Consider the following 20,713-nt stretch of genomic DNA (forward strand, 5'->3'; position numbering starts at 1 on the left):
AAGTTTCTCCAAGGGGAAATCAAGTGACCAGTTTTCTTTTACCTCATAGGGTCCAATTTCTCTAAATAGTTAAGGAAATCTTGAAAGTTTTTGATTGATATGCCCTATGACACCTGGCATCTATCCTAACACTTACTCAACTTCTCCCTGGGAGCCAGCAACTATCATACGCTGGGTACCTGTAATAACCATCAAACATTTTGTATGTCCCAGCCCAACTGTTACCATCAGACCTTTAACTGAGAAACATTCTTCCCTCCTTTGTGACATCACATCCACTAACTAAATAGGGTGGTGTAGGGGATTTACTGTAAAACAGATACTCTCCTGATGGCCTACTCCTGAACCTTCCTGAGGACTCTCATAATCAGGTCATAGATAATTTAAACATTGATTTACTTGTATTCTTAATGGAAGTTGAAAGTCTAAGGAGTAATCATATCTCTGGGCATAAATTATGCTGGTTTTCCAACATATTTGGACTGAACCAAATATTCAGACCGAACCCTGCTAACATCTACTTACATCCTTCCCTCTAAAACCAGAAACAAAAAAGCACCAAAATCAATGCAATGAAAATCTAATAGAGAGATTAGTCATTGGATACCTTGTACTTTTCCTTATAATGCTTGTATTGTCTGGGGTAAAAAAAATCCAAAGGTCAGAGATACATATTTATTCAGAATCTCAGCAGTATAAATGTAATAATCATTTCCTACTTACCTATAGTACCAAATCCAAATATTCTCTTATCTTTAGTTTACCATAAGGCTGCATATTTCATAACTTTAAGTCTGTTTTCTGTTCTTTTAGCATCTTTTTTTTATTCAAAGAGTCATTTCTTTCCTTCCTCCTGGGAAAGCCAAAGTCCTCGACGAGGATTTCAAGAGTATTTTCAATATTTTATTTTTTATCTCATGTATCAATTATCTTTTGTTATACTCTAAAATTCAGTTGAGCTCTGGAACCAATTCTATCTATTTATTGTTTTATCTCTAGTAGGCTATACACTTTCTGAAGAGAAGTTAGTATTTTGTTAAAGTTTATTCTTTGGAACATAATGTATCCCAAAGAGAGGTATTTCTCACTCTTGAAAAATTGTAACACGTCAGAAATTTCCTAGGTTTGTAACTAAGAGATCACACAGATGATTCCTAAGTCTCACTGGAAGGCAATGTGTTCCAAGGGTGTTCATTTCCTATTGCTGCACAACGAATTAGCACAAATGTAGGTGCTTAAATCAACATACACATATGTCACAATGCCCATGGGTCAGAAGTCCAGACAAGGCTAGATGGGCCCTTTGCTCATGACTTTGAGAACTGAAATCAAGACATTAGCTACATTACAGTTCTCTTCTGAAGCTTGAGGTGCTCCTCCCAGCTCATTAGGTTATTGACAGAATTTAGTTCCTTGTGGTTATCGCATTAAGGTCCTCTGCTTTTAAAAGCTGCTGCTACCCACTGGCAGCTCTAAATCCTACTTCTCTTCTTCCAAAGAAGAAGGGAAGCTTATGACTCCTTAAACACTGTTTCTTAAGTATCTAATAGATTTATTAAAACACCCATTAAAAAGTTTATTACAATATCCCTAGACATCTAGATTTAATCGTGTTTGTTAATTAAATCTTAAGATGAAAACCAGAAAATATCAGGCAGGATACATTGTAACAGATCTCAACTCACCACTAGAATATGACTACTTCCCAGAGGCAAAAATATGCCCAAGTGACAGAATTTGTTGTGGTCCCAATAGCTTCCTGGCTAGGTAAAAAGAAGAGGGTTTATATGTACAGTAATAGTAGAAAAACTTTTGGGAAGGTTTATCATTTCAGAAAGCTTTAGAGAAAATAAAAGTGCTTCACCTAAGAAAGGATCCTAATTTAGAATGGTCAGCAAATTGTAGGCATTTAATAGCTCTAATGGTTTTCAATAAACTGGCTATTTTCAAGATAGAAGTCCCTTCAAAAAGATATTAAAGCAAAAGAAAATGCCCTGGTTAATCATTATGCCAAACAGCCTGTCTTCACCAAAATCTCACTTCTCTCTCTCTCTCCCTCCCTCTCTCTCTCTCTCTCTCTCTTTCTCTCTCTCTCTCTCTCTCACACACACACACACACACATACACACACAGACACACACACATCTATGCAGAAATTCAAAAAGAATATTATGAAATATTATACACTGCCATCCTTTTGTTCCAGAGTTACAAAAAGACATTTATTAATGGCTGCTTGTGACCTCAAATGAAATCTTGAAAAAATTTTACATGTCACTACCCACACATTTAGGACAAATTGCTCACTGTACTCAATCAACATTAGTGAAGAAACAGACTTCATTGCCTATTGTTGATGAGTGATGCCAAAAATGTACGATACTATTGACAAACCTGTGAGGAAATTTTAACCAAAAACAGATCATTGGGTGGTCCCCAATAACTGATATTCAGTTGGCAGTACAAAAGTTTACTGGCTATCATCCAAAAGCTAGACAAGTATGTGTTACCTTGTTAAATGGTTATCTACCTTAAGGTTAGTAGCTGGGGACATCATCCATTTTCTCCCATCACTTTTAACTCTCAAAAGAAGAGTTAAATGAATTCAAGAATGAGATAAACTAGGTGTGCCTGGGTGCCTCAGTTGGTTTAGGGTCTGACTTCGGTTCAGGTCATGATTTCATAGTGAGTTTGAGCACCTCATGGGGCTCTGTGCTGACAGTCAGAGCCTGGAGCCTGCTTCGGATTCTGCGTCTCCCTCCATCTCTACCCCTCTTCTGCTTGCACTTTGTCTCTCACTCTCTCTTTCAAAAAAATAAAAAATAAAATAAATGAGATAAGCTAGACCTTAATTTTAGGAAGCAAATCCTAACCACTTAAAGGAAATTCTGGATTTTTGTTTTCTGTTGAAGCCTATTCACTTCATTTTTAAATAAAAGAACCTGAAATAGGGTGGATTCTACATGCTGTGGTTCAGAGACTAGACAGTGAGAGCTAGACAATGCCACCAACTCTTGGCCAAAATTATTACTTAATTGGACAGAAGCAGTAGTTCAGAATAGACCCATTTTAGATATAATACTGACTTTTGAGAGTGAATATATGTAATTTTAGGAGAAGACTATAGTGCTTGCAGGCCTAGAGGTTTCTCTGGCATTTTATTTTATTTTATTTTACTTTATTTTATTTTACTTATTTTTATTTATTTATTTTTATTTATTTATTATTTTTTAAATGAAATTTATTGTCAAATTGGTTTCCATACAATACCCAGTGCTCATCCCAACAGGTGCCCTCCTCAATGCCCATCACCCACTTCCCCCTCCCTCCCACCTCCATCAACCCTCAGTTTATTCTCAGTTTCTAAGAGTCTCTTATGATTTGGCTCCCTGCCTCCCTGGTTTTTTTTTCCTTCCCCTCCCCCATGGTCTTCTGTTAAGTTTCTCAGGATCCACATAGGAGTGAAAACGTATGGTATCTGCCTTTCTCTGTATGACTTATTTCACTTAGCATAACACTCCAGTTCCATCCATGTTGCTACAAAGTAGTATTCCATTGTGTATATAAACCACAATTTCTTTATCCATTCATCAGTTGATGGACATTTAGGTTCTTCCCATAGTTTGGCTATTGTTGAAAGTGCTGCTATAAACATTGGGGTACAAGTGCCGCTATGCATCAGCGCTCCTGTATCCCTTGGGTAAATTCCTAGCAGTGCTATTGCTGGGTCACAGGGTAGATCTATTTTTAATTTTTTGAGGAACCTCCACACTGTTTTCCAGAGTGGCTGCACCAGTTTGCATTCCCACCAACAGTGCAAGAGGGTTCCCATTTCTCCACATCCTCTCCAGCATCTATAGTCTCCTGATTTGTTCATTTTAGCCACTCTGATTGGCGAAAGGTGGTATCTCAGTGTGGTTTTAATTTGTATTTCCCTGATGAAGAGTGACATTGAACATCTTTTCATGTGCCTGTTGGCCATCCAGATGTCTTCTTTCGAGAAGTGTCTATTCATGTTTTCTGCCCATTTCTTCACTGGATTATTTGTTTTTCAGGTGTGAAGTTTGGTGAGTTCTTTATAGATTTTGGATACTAGCCCTTTGTCCGATATGTCATTTGCAAATATCTTTTCCATTCCATCAGTTGCCTTTTAGCTTTGTTGGTTGTTTCCTTTGCTGTGCAGAAGCTTTTTATCTTCATGAGGTCCCAATAGCTCATTTTTGCTTTTAATTCCCTTGCCTTTGGAGATGTGTCAAGTAAGAAATTGCTGTAGCTGAGGTCAGAGAGGTCTTTCCTGCTTTCTCCTCTAGGGTTTTGATGCTTTCCTGTCTCACATTCAGGTCCTTTATCCATTTTGAGTTTATTTTTGTGAATGGTGTGAGAAAGTGGTCTAGTTTCAACCTTCTGCATGTTGCTGTCCAGTTCTCCCAGCACCATTTGTTAAAGAGACTGTCTTTTTTCCATTGGATGTTCTTTCCTGCTTTGTCAAAGATGAGTTGGCCATACTTTTGTGGGTCCAGTTCTGGGGTTTCTATTTTATTCCATTGGTCTATATGTCTGTTTTTGTGCCAATACCATGCTGACTTGATGATTACTGCTTTGTAGTAGAGGCTAAAGTCTGGGATTGTGATGCCTCCCGCTTTGGTCTTCTTCTTTAATATTACTTTGGCTATTAGGGGTCTTTTGTGGTTCCATACAAATTTTACAATTGCTTGCTCTAGCTTCGAGAAGAATGCTGGTGCAATTTTGATTGGGATTTCATTGAATGTGTAGATAGCTTTGGGTAGTATTGACATTTTGACAATATTTATTCTTCCAATCCATGAGCACAGAATGTTTTTCCATTTCTTTATATCTTCTTCAATTTCCTTCATAAGCTTTCTATAGTTTTCAGCATACAGACCTTTTACATCTTTGGTTAGATTTGTTCCTAGGTATTTTATGGTTCTTGGTGCAATTGTGAATGGGATTAGTTTCTTTATTTGTCTTTCTGTTGCTTCATTATTAGTGTATAAGAATGCAACTGATTTCTATACATTAATTTTGTATCCTGCGACTTTGCTGAATTTATGTATCAGTTCTAAAAGACTTTTGGTGGAGTCTATCAGATTTTCCATGTATAATATCATGTCATCTGTAAAGTGTGAAAGCTTGACTTCATATTTGCCAATTTTGATGACTTTGATTTCCTTTTGTTGTCTGATTGCTGATGCTAGAACTTCCAACACTATGTTAAACAACAGCGGTGAGAGTGGACATCCCTGTTGTGTTCCTGATTCAGGGGGAAAGCTCTCAGTTTTTCCCCATTGAGAATGATATTAGCTGTGTGCTTTTCATGAATGGCTTTTATGATGTTTAAGTATGTTCCTTCTATCCCGACTTTCTTGAGGGGTTTTATTAACAAAGGATGCTGAATTTTGTCAAATGCTTTTTCTGCATCGATTGACAGGATCATATGGTTCTGTTCTTTTATTAATGTGATGTATCGCATTGATTGATTTGCTAATGTTGAACCAGCCCTGCAGCCCAGGAATGAATCCCACTTTATCATGGTGAACAATTCTTTTTGTATGCTGTGAATTTGATTTGCTAGTATCTTATTGAGAATTTTTGCATCCATATTCATCAGGGATATTGACCTGTAGTTCTCTTTTTTTGCTGGGTCTCTGTCTGGTTTGGGAATCAAAGTAATGCTGACTTCATAGAACGAGTCTGGAAGTTGTCCTTCCCTTTCTATTTTTTGGGATAGCTTGAGAAGTATAGGTATTATCTCTGCTATAAATGTCTGGTAGAGTTCCCCTGGGAAGTGATCTGGTCCTGGACTCTTATTTGTTGGGAGATTTTTGATAACTGATTCAATTTCTTTGCTGGTTATGGGTCTGTTCAAGTTTTCTATTTCTTGTTGTTTGAGTTTTGGAAGAGTGTGGGTGCTTAGGAATTTGTCCATTTCTTCCTGGTTGTCCAGTTTGTTGGCATATAACTTCTCATAGTATTCCCTGATAATTGCTTGTATTTCTGAGGGATTGGTTGTCATAATTCCATTCTCATTCATGATTTTATCTATTTGGGTCATCTCCCTTTTCTTTTTGAGAAGCCTGGCTAGAGGTTTATCAATTTCGTTTTTCAAAAAACCAACTCTTGGTTTCATTGACCTGCTCTACAGTGTTTTTAGATTCTATGTTGTTTATATCTGCTCGGATCTTTATTATTTCTCTTCTTCCGCTGGGTTTGGAGTATCTTTGCTGTTCTCCTTGTAGTTCCTTTAGGTGTGCTGTTAGATTTTGTATTTGGGATTTTTCTTGTTTCTTGAGATGGGCCTGGATTGCAAAGTATTTTCCTCTCAGGTCTGCCTTCACTGCATCCCAAAGCATTTGGATGGTTGTATTTTCATTTTCATTTGTTTCCATATATTTTTTAATTTCTTCTCTAATTACCTGGTTGACCCATTCATTCTTTAGTAGGGTGTTCTTTAACATCCATGCTTTTGGAGGGTTTCCAGACTTTTCTCTGTGGTTGATTTCAAGTTCATAGCATTGTGGTCTGAAAGTGTGCATGGTATGATCTCCTTTATACTTATTAAGGGCTGTTTTGTGACCCAGTATGTGACCTATCTTGGAGAATGTTGCATGTGCACTCCAGAAGAAAGTATATTCTGTTGCTTTGGGATGCAGAGTTCTAAATATATCTGTCAAGTCCATCTGATCTAATGTTATCATTCAGGGCCCTTGTTTCTTTATTGATCCTTTGTCTAGATGATCTGTCCATTGTTGTAAGTGGAATATTAAAGTTCCCTGCAATTACCACATTCTTATCAATAAGGTTGCTTATGTTTGGGATTAATTGTTTTATGTATTTGGGTGCTCCCATATTTGGCACATAGACTTTTATAATTGTTAGCTCTTCCTGATGGATAGAGCTGTAATTATTATATAATGCCCTTCTTCATCTTTTGTTACAGCCCTTAATTTAAAGTCTTGTTTGTCTTATATAACTATGGCTACTCCAGCTTTCTTTTGACTTCCAGTAGCATGATAGTTAGCTCTCCATCCCCTCACTTTCAATCTGAAGGTGTCCTCAGATCTAAAATGAGTCTCTAGTAGACAGCAAATAGATGGGTCTTGTTATTTTATCCATTCTGATACCCTATGTCTTTTGGTTGGAGCATTTAGTCCATTTACATTCAGTGTTATTCTAGAAAGATATGGGTTTAGAGTCTTTATGATGTCTGTAGGTTTCATGCTTGTAGTGATGTCTCTGGTACTTTGTGGTCCTTGCAACATTTCACTCACAGAATCCCCCTTAAGATCTCTTGTAGGCCTGGTTCAGTGGTCATGAATTCCTTCAGTTTTTGTTTGTTTGGGAAGACCTTTATCTCTCCTTCTATTCTGAATGACAGACTTGCTGGATAAAGGATTCTTGGCTGCATAATTTTTCTGTTCATCACGTTGAAGATTTCCTGCCATTCTTTTCTGGCCTGCCAAGTTTCAGTAGATAGGTCTGCCACTAGTCTTATCAGTCTCCCTTTAAATGTTAGAGTGTGTTTATCCTTAGCTGCTTTCAGAACTTTCTCTTTATCCTTGTATTTTGCCAGTTTCACTATATATCATGCAGAAGATCGATTCAAGTTACATCTGAAGGGAGTTCTCTGTGCCTCTTGGATTTCAATGCCTTTTTCCTTCCCCAGATCAGGGAAGTTTTCAGCTATGATTTGTTCAAGTATACCTTCAGCCCCTTTCTCTCTCTCTCTCTTCTTCTGGAATTCCTAGGATATGTATATTGTTCCATTTGATTGCATCACTTAGTTCTCTAATTCTTCCCTCATGGTCCTGGATGTTTTTATCTCTCTTTTTCCCAGCTTCCTCTTTTTCCATAATTTTATCTTCTAATTCACCCATTCTCCCCTCTGCCTCTTCAATCCGTGCTATGGCTGCCTCCATTTTATTTTGTACCTCATCTATAGCTTTTTTTAGCTCCTCATGACTATTTCTTAGTCCCTTGATCTGTGTAGCAATAGATTCTCTGCTGTCCTCTATGCTTTTTTCAAGCCCAGAGATTAATTTTATGACTAATATTCTAAATTTTTGTTCCATTATATTGCTTAAATAGTTTTTGATCAATTTGTTAGCTGTCGCTACTTCCTGGAGTTTCTTTTGAGGAGAATTTTTCTGTTTTGTCATTGGGTAGTCCCTGCAGTGGCTCCAAACTGCAGGGCCCTTCCCCTGTGCTGTCCATAGAAACTTGTGTTGGTGGGTGGGGCCACAGTCAGACCAATGTCTTCCCCTAGCCCAACACTGGGGCCACAGTCAAACTGGTGTGTACCTTATCTTCCCCTCTCCCAGGGGCAGGACTCACTGTGGAGTGGTGTGGCCCCTGTCTGGGCTACTTGCACACTGCCAGGCTTGTGGTGCTGCTTCAATGGGACCCACAAGGTGCACAGGGACAGGAGGGGCAGGCTTATCCCCTTTTGCCTTCAGTGGTCCCCTGTGGGAGGGGCCCTGCAGCACTGGGAAGGAGGAAGACCTGTGGGAGGGATTGACCCACAGAAGCACAGCATTGGGCATTCACGCAGTGCAAGCAAGTTCGGTGACAGGAACTGGTTTCCTTTGGATGTTCTGCTGGAGGATGGGAGAGGGAGATGGTGCTTGCCAGCGCCTTTGTTCCCCTGCCGAGCTGAGCTCTGTCTTCAGTGTCTCAACAACTCTCCCTCCTGGCGTCCTCTCGACCTCCCCACTCTCTCAGAGCAGAGCTGTTGACTATAACATTCCAGATGTTAAGTCCCGCTGGCTATCAGAACACACTCCATCTGGCCCCGCCGCCTTTGCAAGCCAGACTCGGGGGCTCTGCCTTGCTTGGTGGGCTGCCCCTCCACCACCCCAGCTTCCTCCCACCAGTCCATGTAGCACGCACAGCCTCTCCGCCCTTCCTACCCTCTTCCAAGGGCCTCTTGTCTACCTCTTTGGCATTTTTAATATTACTAAGAATGTTCTGGGGAACAAGGAATTATTAAATTGAGTACTTCAGCTAAAACTCCCGTATTGGTTCTTCAGACTCTTTGGATTAGGAAACAATGAGGTGAGTAGTTGCATATTGATGATGACACAATTGTTTGTTCATAAGCAAGAAATTCAGCAACAACTTAGATCCTGCTTCAGGAATATATTTGTCAAAGTGCCGTTGTAACTACCCAACTTAAGCATAATAGTAGAGAACAGTGTTTAAAGAACTATTGTTGAAAACTAGCATCTCTGGTAGTAGTACCCATCATTTTGTGTTTTTAACAAGTTTAATAAGGGACTAGTAGGCAAACTTAAGTTTGAGGATCATTGGTATACAAAAGATAACAATGTTTTTTTTTTTCCCACAGAAGGCAATTATTGCCCTTTTATACTCTAGTAATATCAACAACAGTACATTGTTTTTCATGTACTAAGCTAAAAGTGAGGAAGACAATAGATCAATATTGTCAACTTAGATAAATCAAATATAAGCAATTACAAATAACTAAGTAATCAATGTCTATATCTTTAGAATCTAAAAGTGAACTTAAAAACATCAAAGAAATGTTCTAAAAAATGTAAACTGCGGGGCGCCTGGGTGGCTCGGTCGGTTAAGCGTCCGACTTCGGCTCAGGTCATGATCTCACGGTCCATGGGTTCGAGCCCCGCGTCGGGCTCTGTGCTGACAGCTCAGAGCCTGAAGCCTGTTTCAGATTCTGTGTCTCCCTCTCTCTCTGCTCCTCCCCTGTTCATGCTCTGTCTCTCTCTGTCTCAAAAATAAATAAACGTTAAAAAAAAAATTAAAAAAAAAATGTAAACTGCTCTGCTAGTTTTCAAGAAAATAATTTTTGGGGTATACATTATATATACTTGACATGGTCTTCTGCAATAATAGAATATCCAAAATTGTTATCTAATTAAGTAAAGATATTTCAATGGGCCATGAAATGACAGGCTGTGGAACAGGGGTTGAATAATAATTATGTATATATAGAGTGCATATCTATAGATTGATCTTAGAAAACATATAGACAAAAATATCAATAGACATTAATATATAGGATTCCCTTCAATCATAAACAAACATTGACACTTAAACATTATGTTTACATCACAGATTGTAAAAGGAGAACATTCACTCTCACATTAAAATGAATGATACTCATAGGAGATAAGAATAAAATAAAGATATATATCACTACCAATGTGATCAGTGAAGTACAAACTTCATGTCTGAGTGTTGTATATTCAACCTGTATAATCTATGTTAACTTAGGATCTATATTTAATCTTTGACAGGTATGAAAACTCACAAAACAAGTACTATACAAATATAATCTATGGGACAAATAACTGAATAGATACACATAATCCTGTTAATAATTGTCACTACTGGGAAGAAGTATGAGATTAAGGATAAGAAAAGAGTTTTCATTCTTTAGAAATCTGAATTGTTTAAAAATGAGCATGTATCCTTGAGTTACTTTTTAAAATTTTAATGACAATTAAAATATAATTATGATTTAGATATCCAAATATATTTACATAGATACTTGGTAATGTTCCAAGAAAATATTTAGTCAATTTAAAAAGATATCTGTGTTAGGGGTGTCTGGGTGGCTCAGTAGGTTAAGCATCTGAATCTTGATTTTGGTTCAGGTCACGATGCCAGGGTCATGGAATGGAGCCCCTCATGGGGCACTATGCCCAGTGTGGAGACTATTTGGGATTCTCTCTCTCCCTCCTTCTGCCCCTCTCCCCTATTCATGTTCTCTCAAGATATCTCTGTTAAATACCATAAAAATCAATGCAATATCTGTCTTTCTGTCTGTCTCTATCACACTCTCTGAACACACACACACACACACACACACACACACACACACACTAAATAAAATGATTTTTTCTTAATCTTCAAAACATATACAAACTAATTATATTATGAAACTTTTGTTTGAAAACCAGTTAAATTTGTCTCTAATATTTTTATAGCTTTCAATGGTATAAATGAATACAATCCAGAAATTATTTCCTATGAAAATAAGATTTATACATGAGAATTGCTCTGGAAGAACACCTATCTTTTCACAATGGGGATGATTATAAAGTTAAAAGTACAACACTGTTGAAAATGGAATTATGAAGAATAAGGGTAAAATAAGAGTAAAAAAGTGTTTAAATGAATGGTAATATGAGATCATTTTCAAACATAGGATTTTTAACTCCCAGAAGCCACTTTAAGGAGAAATGATTAATGGTCCTTAAAATTCATTTTATGTAGTGTTATATTGTTATACACTTAACTATAATACCTCTTTTTTCATATTAATATATAACAAAAGATAAAAATGTTAAATGATGCTTTTCCACAGAGTACTAAAAGATATATACAGAGCGACATCAAAAAGGAGAGTTACAGAAACAACTATTTATATAATAATTACATATATTTTCCTGCAGGAGTAGCTGTGGTGTTTTTGGTAATTATTTATTAGTAACTAACACGGGCCATAGAACAACCAGGGCCATCCCTAAATGTATTTTTGTCTCATACACCAGTAGCAACTCTCTTTATGCTTAGTACACCCATTTTGTATTGCCATACTTAAATATTTCCAATGAGCTATTCTTATGTTTTTAAATGTGGAAAAATTTCTTCAGTTTTTTAATTGAAGTATAGTGGCATATAACATTATGTTAGTTTCATGTGTACAATATGATGATTCAATATTGCAAAATAACCACTGCAATAAGTCTGTCATCTGTCACCATCTGTCACCATACATAAGCAAACTAGTGTGAGTGTGTGTGTGTTTGTGTGTGTGTGTGTGTATGTGATGAGAACTTTTAAGAAATACTTTCTTAGCAACTTTCAAATGTGTAGTTCAGTGTTATAAAATATAACCACCATGCAGTGCATTACATCCTCATGACTATTTTATAAATGAAAGTTTGTATCTTTGGACGCACTTCATCCATTTCACCCATCCCATACCTCTGGAAACCATCAGTTTGTTGTCTTTATCTATGAGCTTTTTTGTTTGTTTTGGGAGATTTTAAATTTTTATTATTGTTAGTGTTTATTATTATTATTATTCCACATACAAATGAGAATAATATGGTTTATCTTTCTTTGTCTAACTTATTTCACCTAGCATAAAGCTGTCAAGGTCTATCCATGTTGTTAAAAATAGCAATGTGTGTGTTTGTGTATAGACCACATTTTCTTTACCCATTATTCATTGATGGACACTTAGGCTGTTTCCATATCTTGGCTATTATAATTAATACTACAATGAACATAGGGGTGCATGAATATTTTTGAGTTAGTGTTTTTGTTTTCTTTGGATAAAAGTTCAGAAGTGGAATTGCTATATCATATGGTAATTCTATTTTTAATTTTTTTGAGGAAACTTCACATTTTTTTCTATAGAAAAAAGAAGTTTTTTTATAGGAGTTTTATGATTTCAAAATATACATCCAAGTCTTAAACCCATCATGAATTATTTGTGTAGTGTTAGTGTTTTTGTTTTCTTTGGATAAAAGTTCAGAAGTGGAATTGCTATATCATATGGTAATTCTATTTTTAATTTTTTTGAGGAAACTTCACATTTTTTTCTATAGAAAAAAGAAGTTTTTTATAGGAGTTTTATGATTTCAAAATATACATCCAAGTCTTAAACCCATCATGAATTATTTGTGTATGCTTAAGATATGGGTCCAGGTTCATTCTTTGGCACGTGGCTGCCAAGTTTTGCCAACATCATTTATTGAAGAAACTTTCCTTTTCTCAGTGTATATTCTTAATTCCTTAATCATAAATTAATTACCCATATATGCATGGGCTTCTGAACTCTATTCTGTTCCATTGATCTATGTGCCTATTTTTATGCCAATATCATACTGTTTTGAGTCTATGGATTTGTAAATATAGTTTGAAACCAAGGAATGTGATACCTCTAGTTTTGTTCTTTTTCAAGATTGCTCTGGCTATTTGGAGTCTTTTGTGAGAGAAGATATTTGCAAATGACATATCTGATAAAGAGTTAGCATTCAAAATATATAAAGAACTTATACAATTTAATGCTTCAAAAAACGAATAATCCAATTGAAAGCTGTTTTTAAATATATATGAACAATATTGACAAGGCTCTAGCTAGATTCGCCAAGAGTCTTGGTTCTCTATCCTGTTACATTGATCCTATATGTTTACTTTTGTGCCAGTACCACACTGTTTTGATTACTACAGCTTTGTAATATAACTTGAAGTCTGGAATTGTGACACCTTCAGCTTTGCTTTTCTTCTTCAAAGTCACTTTGGCCATTTGGGGTCTTTTGTTGTTCCATATAAATTTTAGTGTTTTTTTGTTCTATTGTGAAAAATGCTGTTGGTATTTTGATAGGGATTACATTAAACCTGATTGCTTTTGTAGCATAAACATTTAAAAAAAATATTTGTTCCTTCAATCCATGAGTATGGAATATCTTTCCATTTCTTTGTGTCGTCTTCAATTTCTTAAGAAATAGGCAGCAGAAATGAACAGACATTTCTCCAAAGAAGACATCCAGATGGCCAACAGACAAATAAAAAGATGCTCAACATCATTTATCATCAGGGAAATGTAAGTGAGATATCACTTCACACCTGTCAGAATGGATAAAATCAAACACACACACACACACAAAACAGTACATGTTGACAAGGATGTGGAGAAAAAGAAACTCTTGTACTGTTGGTGCAGTCACTCTGGAAAACAGTATGGAGGTTCCTCAAAAAGTTAAAAATAGAACTTCCCTATGATGTAGCAATTGCACTAATTCACCCCCAAAATACAAAAACAGTAATTCAAAAGGATACATGTACCCTTATGTTTATAGCAACATTATTTATAATAGCAAAATTATGGAAGCAGCCCAAGTCTCCATCGATAGATGAATGGATAAAGAAGATGTGATATATACACGTAATGAAATATTATTCAGCCATAAAAAGAATGAAATCTTGCCATTTGCAATGACATGGATGGAGCTAGAGAGTATAATGCTAAGCAAAGTCAGTCAGTCAGAGAAAGACAAATACCATATGATTTTACTCATATGTGGAATCTAAGAATAAACAAACAAATGAGCAAAGGAAAAAAGAGAGAGAGAACCAAGAAATGGACTCTTAGCTATAGAGAACAAACTGACGGCTACCAGAGGGGAGGTTGGTAAGAAGGGATGGGTGAAATAAGCAATGGGGATTGAGGACTACACTTGTCATGGTGCACGCTGGGTGTTGTATGGAATTGTTGAATCACTATACTGTATGCCTGAAACTAAGATAACACTGTAAACTACACTGGAATTTAAAATAAAATTTAAAAAGACCCAACTTTTAGTTCAATCGATTTTTTTAGTTTCTATTTTGTATATTTATGCTCTAATCTTTGTTAATCCCTTCCTTCTGCCAACTTTGAATTTCACTTGTTCTTATCCTACTTCCATTAGATGTAAAGTTAAGTTGTTTGTGATTTTTCTAGTTTCTTGAGGCAGGCATTTATTGCTATGAATGTAACTCTCAGAATTGCTTTTGCTGCATTCCATAAGTTTTGGTATGTTTCATTTCCATTTTCATTTGTCTTAGGGTATTTTTATTTACCTTTTGACTTGATTTTGACATATATTTAGATTTTACAGTTTTGTTTGTTTGTTTTGGAACTGATTTCTACTTTCATACCACTGTGGTCAGAAAAGATACTTAATATAATTTCAGGATTCTTAAATTTATTAAGACTTGCTTTGTGGCCTAACCTGTGATATATCCTGGAGAATGTTCCAGGCTGACTTGAGAAGAATGTATATTCAGTTCTTTGGGATGGAATGTTTTGTAAATATCTGTTACATCTATCTGGTCCAACATGTTATTTGAGGCTGATATTTCCTTATTGATTATCTATCTGGACTACCTCTCCATTGACATAAGTGAAGTATTAAAGTCCCATACTACCATTGTATTGCTGTCTTTTTCTCTTTTTAGTCCTGTTAACATTTATGTATGTAGGTGCTTCTGTGTTGGATGCATAAATGTATACAAATGTAATATCGTCTTGTTGGATTGACAGCTTTATCATTATATAATATCCTTCTTTGTCTCTTATTACAGTTTCGTTTCAAAGTCTATTTTGTCTGATGTAAGTATAGCTACCCCAGCATTCTTTTGGTTTTCATTTGCATCGAAGATATTTTTCCATACCTTCACTTTCAGTCTGTGTGTGTCCTTAAATCTGATGTGAGATTTTTGTAGACAGCATATAGATATAGACAGGTCTTTTTTTTTTTTCCAGCCATTAAGCTGCACTATGTCTTTTGATTGCAGAATTTAGTCCATATACATTTAAAGTAATTATTGATAGGTATACACTTACTTTTTGTTCATTGTTTTCTGAATGTATTGTAGTTTCTCTCTGTTTCTTTCTTCTTGTTCTCTTCATTTGTGGTTTTATGGACTTCTTTAGTGGTATGCTAAGATTCCTTTCATTTTATCTTTGTGTGACTGCTATAGGTTTTATGTCATCATCATGAGGATTATGTACAACATTTATTACAGTCCATTTTATTTTTATTTTTTTTTTTTTTTAATTTTTTTTTTTCAACGTTTTTTATTTATTTTTGGGACAGAGAGAGACAGAGCATGAATGGGGGAGGGGCAGAGAGAGAGGGAGACACAGAATCGGAAACAGGCTCCAGGCTCCGAGCCATCAGCCCAGAGCCTGACGCGGGGCTCGAACTCACGGGCCGCGAGATCGTGACCTGGCTGAAGTCGGACGCTTAACCGACTGCGCCACCCAGGCGCCCCTACAGTCCATTTTAAATTGATAACAATTTAAGTTTGAATGAATTCTAAAGCTTTACATTTTTACTCTCTCCAACACTTTAGGTTTTTGATGTCACATTTTGCATTTTTTATCTTGTGGATGCCTTAACTCATTATTGTAGTTATAGTTATTTTTGCGACTTTTATCTTTTAACCTTTATATTAGCTTTATATGTAATTAATTTACTACCTTTACTATATATTTACCTTTACCAATGAGATTTATACTTTCATATATTTTCTTGATACTAGTTAACATCCTTTCTTTTTTAGCTTAAAGAAGTTCCTTTAACATTAATGGTGATGAACTCCTCTAACTTTCTTGTCTGAAAATTTCTTTTATCTTCCTTTCAATTCTGAATGATAACTTTTCTAGGTAGAGTATTCTTGGCTGGAAGTTTTTTGTTTTTTGGTTTTTTTTTCCTCAGTATTTTGAATATATTGTGCCACTCCCTTTGGCTTGTAAAGTTTCTGCTGAAAAATCTGATATTAGCCTTATGACCTTTCCCTTGTTCATAAAAAATTATTTTTCCCTTACTGGTTTAAGATTCTCTCCCTGTCTTTAACTTTTGACATTTTAATTATAAGGTGCCTTGGTGTGGATCTCCTCAGGTTCATCTTATTTAGAATAGTCTGGGCTTTCTGGATGGATGTCTGTTTCCTTCTCCAGGCTAGGGAATTTTTCCATCATTATTTCTTCAGATAAGGTTGTTTTTTTCTTTTTTTGTTTTTTTTTTTTTGTCTCTTTCTCTCTCTTTTCTCCTTTTGACATCTCTATAAGCCTTGTTGTTATCCCATAAAGTTTTCTTTCTTTCTTTCTTTCCTTTTATTTTTTCTTTTTTTTTAATTTTTTTTGTGTGAAAGAACACAAAGTAAAAAAAAACAAAACAAACAACTACCATTTTGCCAGATGTAATGAAATTATTGGTTTAGAAAGGATTATCAGTAAGTCCAAAAACTATTAGAAGAGTGATTTGTAATAAAAAAAAGACTTTTGTATGGTTCTAAAACCATTCTACAAAGAGTACTTTTGTTAGATTCTGTTTCGACAAGCTTGTTACAAAGAACATTTTGAGGATAAGTGGGAATTTGAATATGCACTGGATATTAGATGGTTTAAAAATAATAATAATTGATTTTTTTACATCTAATGTTATTTTGACTATGTAGGAAAATACTTCTTCAGAGATGCTTATAAAAGTATATGGAATGTAATGTCATATTTTCCATAATTTGCTTTAAAAAAAAGTTTTAAAAAATTTTTAGAAATTTAAAAGCCCTTGTTATATATGCAACGGTAGCATATTTAAAAATAAAAACTATAACACTCATACAAAACAAACAAGAAAATAACTTTACAGTTTAGCTCTGAAAAAAATGATGATTACATGTCATCCAAAATGGATGGAAGTTCAAGGAAATTTGTTTGTTTTTTTTTTTTAAAGTGAAAAATGAATAAACTAGATAAGAAAAGAAACAATAAAAAAGAAGAGACAAAATAGTAGGTAAAAGGTACTAATTAAGGAAGTAAGATAAAAGATCTTTTATCTTAGGTACTAATTGAGGAAGTAAGATAAAAGATAAGGTAAAAGATAGTAGATAGTTTCTATAAAGTAAGAAGAGGAAACAGTCTTTGAAAGCTGATCATCTGTATCTGACCTTCTGAAACATAGAAGCAGAGGATATTGATGTACAATATACAAAAGATGATTTGTCTCATGGCACTGTGATATGTGTATAGGTAGCTAATGTTCTGAACAAAAACACAGAATAATGGCATTATTTTCACTCTTAAACGCTCTTCTTGTAAAACCCATTTGTATAGGAATCAATTCCTTTATAGTATAGCTCTCACAAGACCTTCTCATGGACCTCTGCCAGCCCAGTGAAGTAGATATTTTCCTTTATGCACACCATATGTTCCTATTCCCTTTTCCCAAATATGCTGGGTTTGTAGAGAAAATCACATAATGCTTACCCTAAAACGTGTTGTTTACATACTATACATATCTCATTTCATACCAAATGTTCTTATCTATTCCTCATAGAGTGGTGCAACCCTCCTCAGCTCTCCTCCCACCGCTTCCCTAAGATATCTCTTTGATCCTATCTTGAGACACTTTCAAGAAAAGAAGTTATCAAGATAATCATGAGGTAACATTTTATGAAATAGTTTCCAAATTTTTCTTCCCCAAATTTTTTTTTCCTCCAGTCCTCCAATGAATTATCAATTTAAATCACAGAAGTTACTTAGAAAGTACTCTGTTTTACATTCATTGTTTATATCTGGAGTCAAGCCAGTTTCATTTTCCAACCTGGTAGAATTTTGGTAGAATCTAACCCAGTCTTGTGCAAACAATATATATATTTTTTCTGTATCGTATAAAACATTTTTTTAAATTTTTTTTAAATGTTTATTTATTATTGAGAGAGAGAGACAGAGCATGACTGGGGGAGGGGCAGAGAGAAAGGGAGACACAAAATCAGAAGAAGGCTCCAGACTCCAAGCTGTCAGCACAGAGCCTGACGTGGGGTTGGAACTCACAAACCGTGAGATCATGACCTGAGCTGAAGTCAGACATTTAACTGACTGAGCCACCCAGGTGCCCCTCTTATGAAACTTTTCTTGATGTAAGATATTTTTTTAACAATAATGTATTTTCTCTATGTAAGTTTTAGAGCATGAAATCATTTATATACTTCAGGTTAAAAGGAAGATTATTATAAATCTTTAATCCAATATGGTAAATAAATACCTTTTCTGCATATTTTGAGAATAATACTCTTAGTTAATTGAAATCGTTCTTTTGGTTTTATTAGTCACATTGTAAAGTGCTTAAGTATTCTGTATTTAAATAAAAATAAAAATAATAATAATAATAATAATAATTTTAAGAAATAAAATGGTAAAGTACATCGGTCATTTCTACGAACCAAAAATATACAATGTGATTCATTTTTGATGGAGCAACTTCTAGTCAAACCATAAAGAAAACAGTGTGAGAATTTTAGTATTGTATTTTCCTGCTGATGTTTTGAGTATTTTAGAATATTGAAGTCTAAAGTTGTTTTCAAATAAATAGTAAATGGATATGTTTTTGAAAAAATAATTGAAGAAATATGTTACCCTGTTATAGTATTTAAGTAGGATCCATGATCTAAAATGAATTGGTAAATGCTAAAATGAAAGCATTAAATGTAAAAAAAAAATGTCTTTTGTAACAATAAAATTATATGTTTTAAAATTAGTTGATTGCTTATATTTCTCTCTAAAATGCTTGCCCCAGGATGATATTTTTTCCGTAAAAAATATGTAAAATTTATTAGTTGTACCCAGACATAATATGAGATATTTATTAATTTTTCCTAATTATATTTAATTTTAAAATAGAAAATGTAAATTCTCTACATAGTGCATGTAAAATTGCAGATAATTTTACAAATAGCAGAGATAAAATGAGATTTTGAATGTACATGTATAAATAACATTTACATAGTATTTGGTGCTTCATTTTATGAGTGTAATCATTAGAGACATATATATGTGATATCTAAAATAACCTTAGTTATAATTTTGAAATAAACTAAGCAAATACTTAAATATAATACAGTGCTTTTTAATTAAAAAAAATTCTTTTTAATCTTTATTTATTTTTGAGAGAGATAGAGACAGAGCATGAGCAGGGGAGGGACAGAGAGAGAAGGAGACACAGAATCTGAAGCAGACTCCAGGCTCTGAGCTGTCAGCACAAAGCCCCATGTGGGGCCTGAAACCACAAAACCAAGTTCATGACCTGAGCTGAAATTAGATGCCCACTGACTGGGCCACCCAGGCGCCCCAAATATAATACAGTTTTTAAATTAGATTTACATCTAATTTGGATATGCACATAGCATGATTCTGTTATTTGGCAAGAAATAGTATTCCATATCATATATTATAACTTATGTGATACTAATATATTTTTTTGGGATATTTTATATGTATTGAACATTTAATAAAGGTTTGTTAATAAAGGTTCCACACATTGAAGGCATGTTATTAACTGTTATAGTGGATATATATGGAAATAATTCCTATGTGTGTGCTTGTGTGCATGCTCCCCTGTGGTCAAATTTTAAAAGAGCTTCTAAGCTACAAGAGTCAAAGGAAGGTTTCAATAAAAGGATTTTAATTTTCACATGGAGTTCTAAATATACAATAAAAATAGAAATAAATAAATCCACTAGATAGCCAGACTCAAGCAGTTATGGTAACAATTAATTTGAATATGAGACCCAAATGGGATCACTCTATTAATTGTTCAACTAATACATTAACCCATGATTCTTCTTTCTAACCTTTAGGACCTTGATTTGGTAGAAGTGAATGTAAGTATCAAATTCCTTAAATATTTCAAAATGTGAAGACAAATTCAAACCATATATAAACTTTAAATAAAGAACTGAAATGTAACTGTCACCAGGGAATATTAATAAACACAATGTAAATAAAACACAATGTTTCCATTTAAGTCTGTTAACAGTGGTAGCTAATTAGTTGAAATGTCCCTACAGATCAGATCATAAGCAGCTTAAGTTCTAAAAATATCATGGCAGACTTGTGGCTTTGTTTCTAGCATATTAAGAACCTAAAAGTTGTCACACACGATTTTTCAACAAGAAAAAAGATTAAAAAAAGATAAACAAACTGAAATCAGTGACTTTTTTGGGAGCCATCAGAGAGTTGTAGTCACAGAACAAATTGTCATCTGAACTCCACAGGCAAATATAGGGGGTCACACCTAGGATCTGCTTACTTGGAGCAGAAGTTACTTAAGCCATAAACTGGTAGGAACATTTTAAGAGTAATTTTGATGAA

At 34.8% G+C, this 20,713-nt stretch overlaps 1 protein-coding gene across 3 annotated transcripts in view; it reads left to right on the top strand.

Moving 5' to 3' along the window:
* Positions 1-289: 289 nt before the first annotated feature.
* ADAM29 (ADAM metallopeptidase domain 29) overlaps positions 290-20,713 on the top strand; it is a 116,170-nt gene continuing 95,746 nt past the window's right edge. For 2 of the 3 annotated variants that reach the window (XR_009616045.2, XM_060653744.2), the window contains exons 1-2: positions 290-371; positions 17,901-18,006. The gene's annotated coding sequence lies outside the window, so the exon portion shown is untranslated. The remainder of the gene's footprint in view (positions 372-17,900; positions 18,007-20,713) is intronic. The other variant, XM_060653745.2, reaches the window with a different exon arrangement.

Source organism: Panthera onca, chromosome B1, assembly GCF_046562875.1.
Source record: "Panthera onca isolate mPanOnc1 chromosome B1, mPanOnc1 haplotype 2, whole genome shotgun sequence".
NCBI classification, from domain to species: Eukaryota; Metazoa; Chordata; class Mammalia; order Carnivora; family Felidae; genus Panthera; species Panthera onca.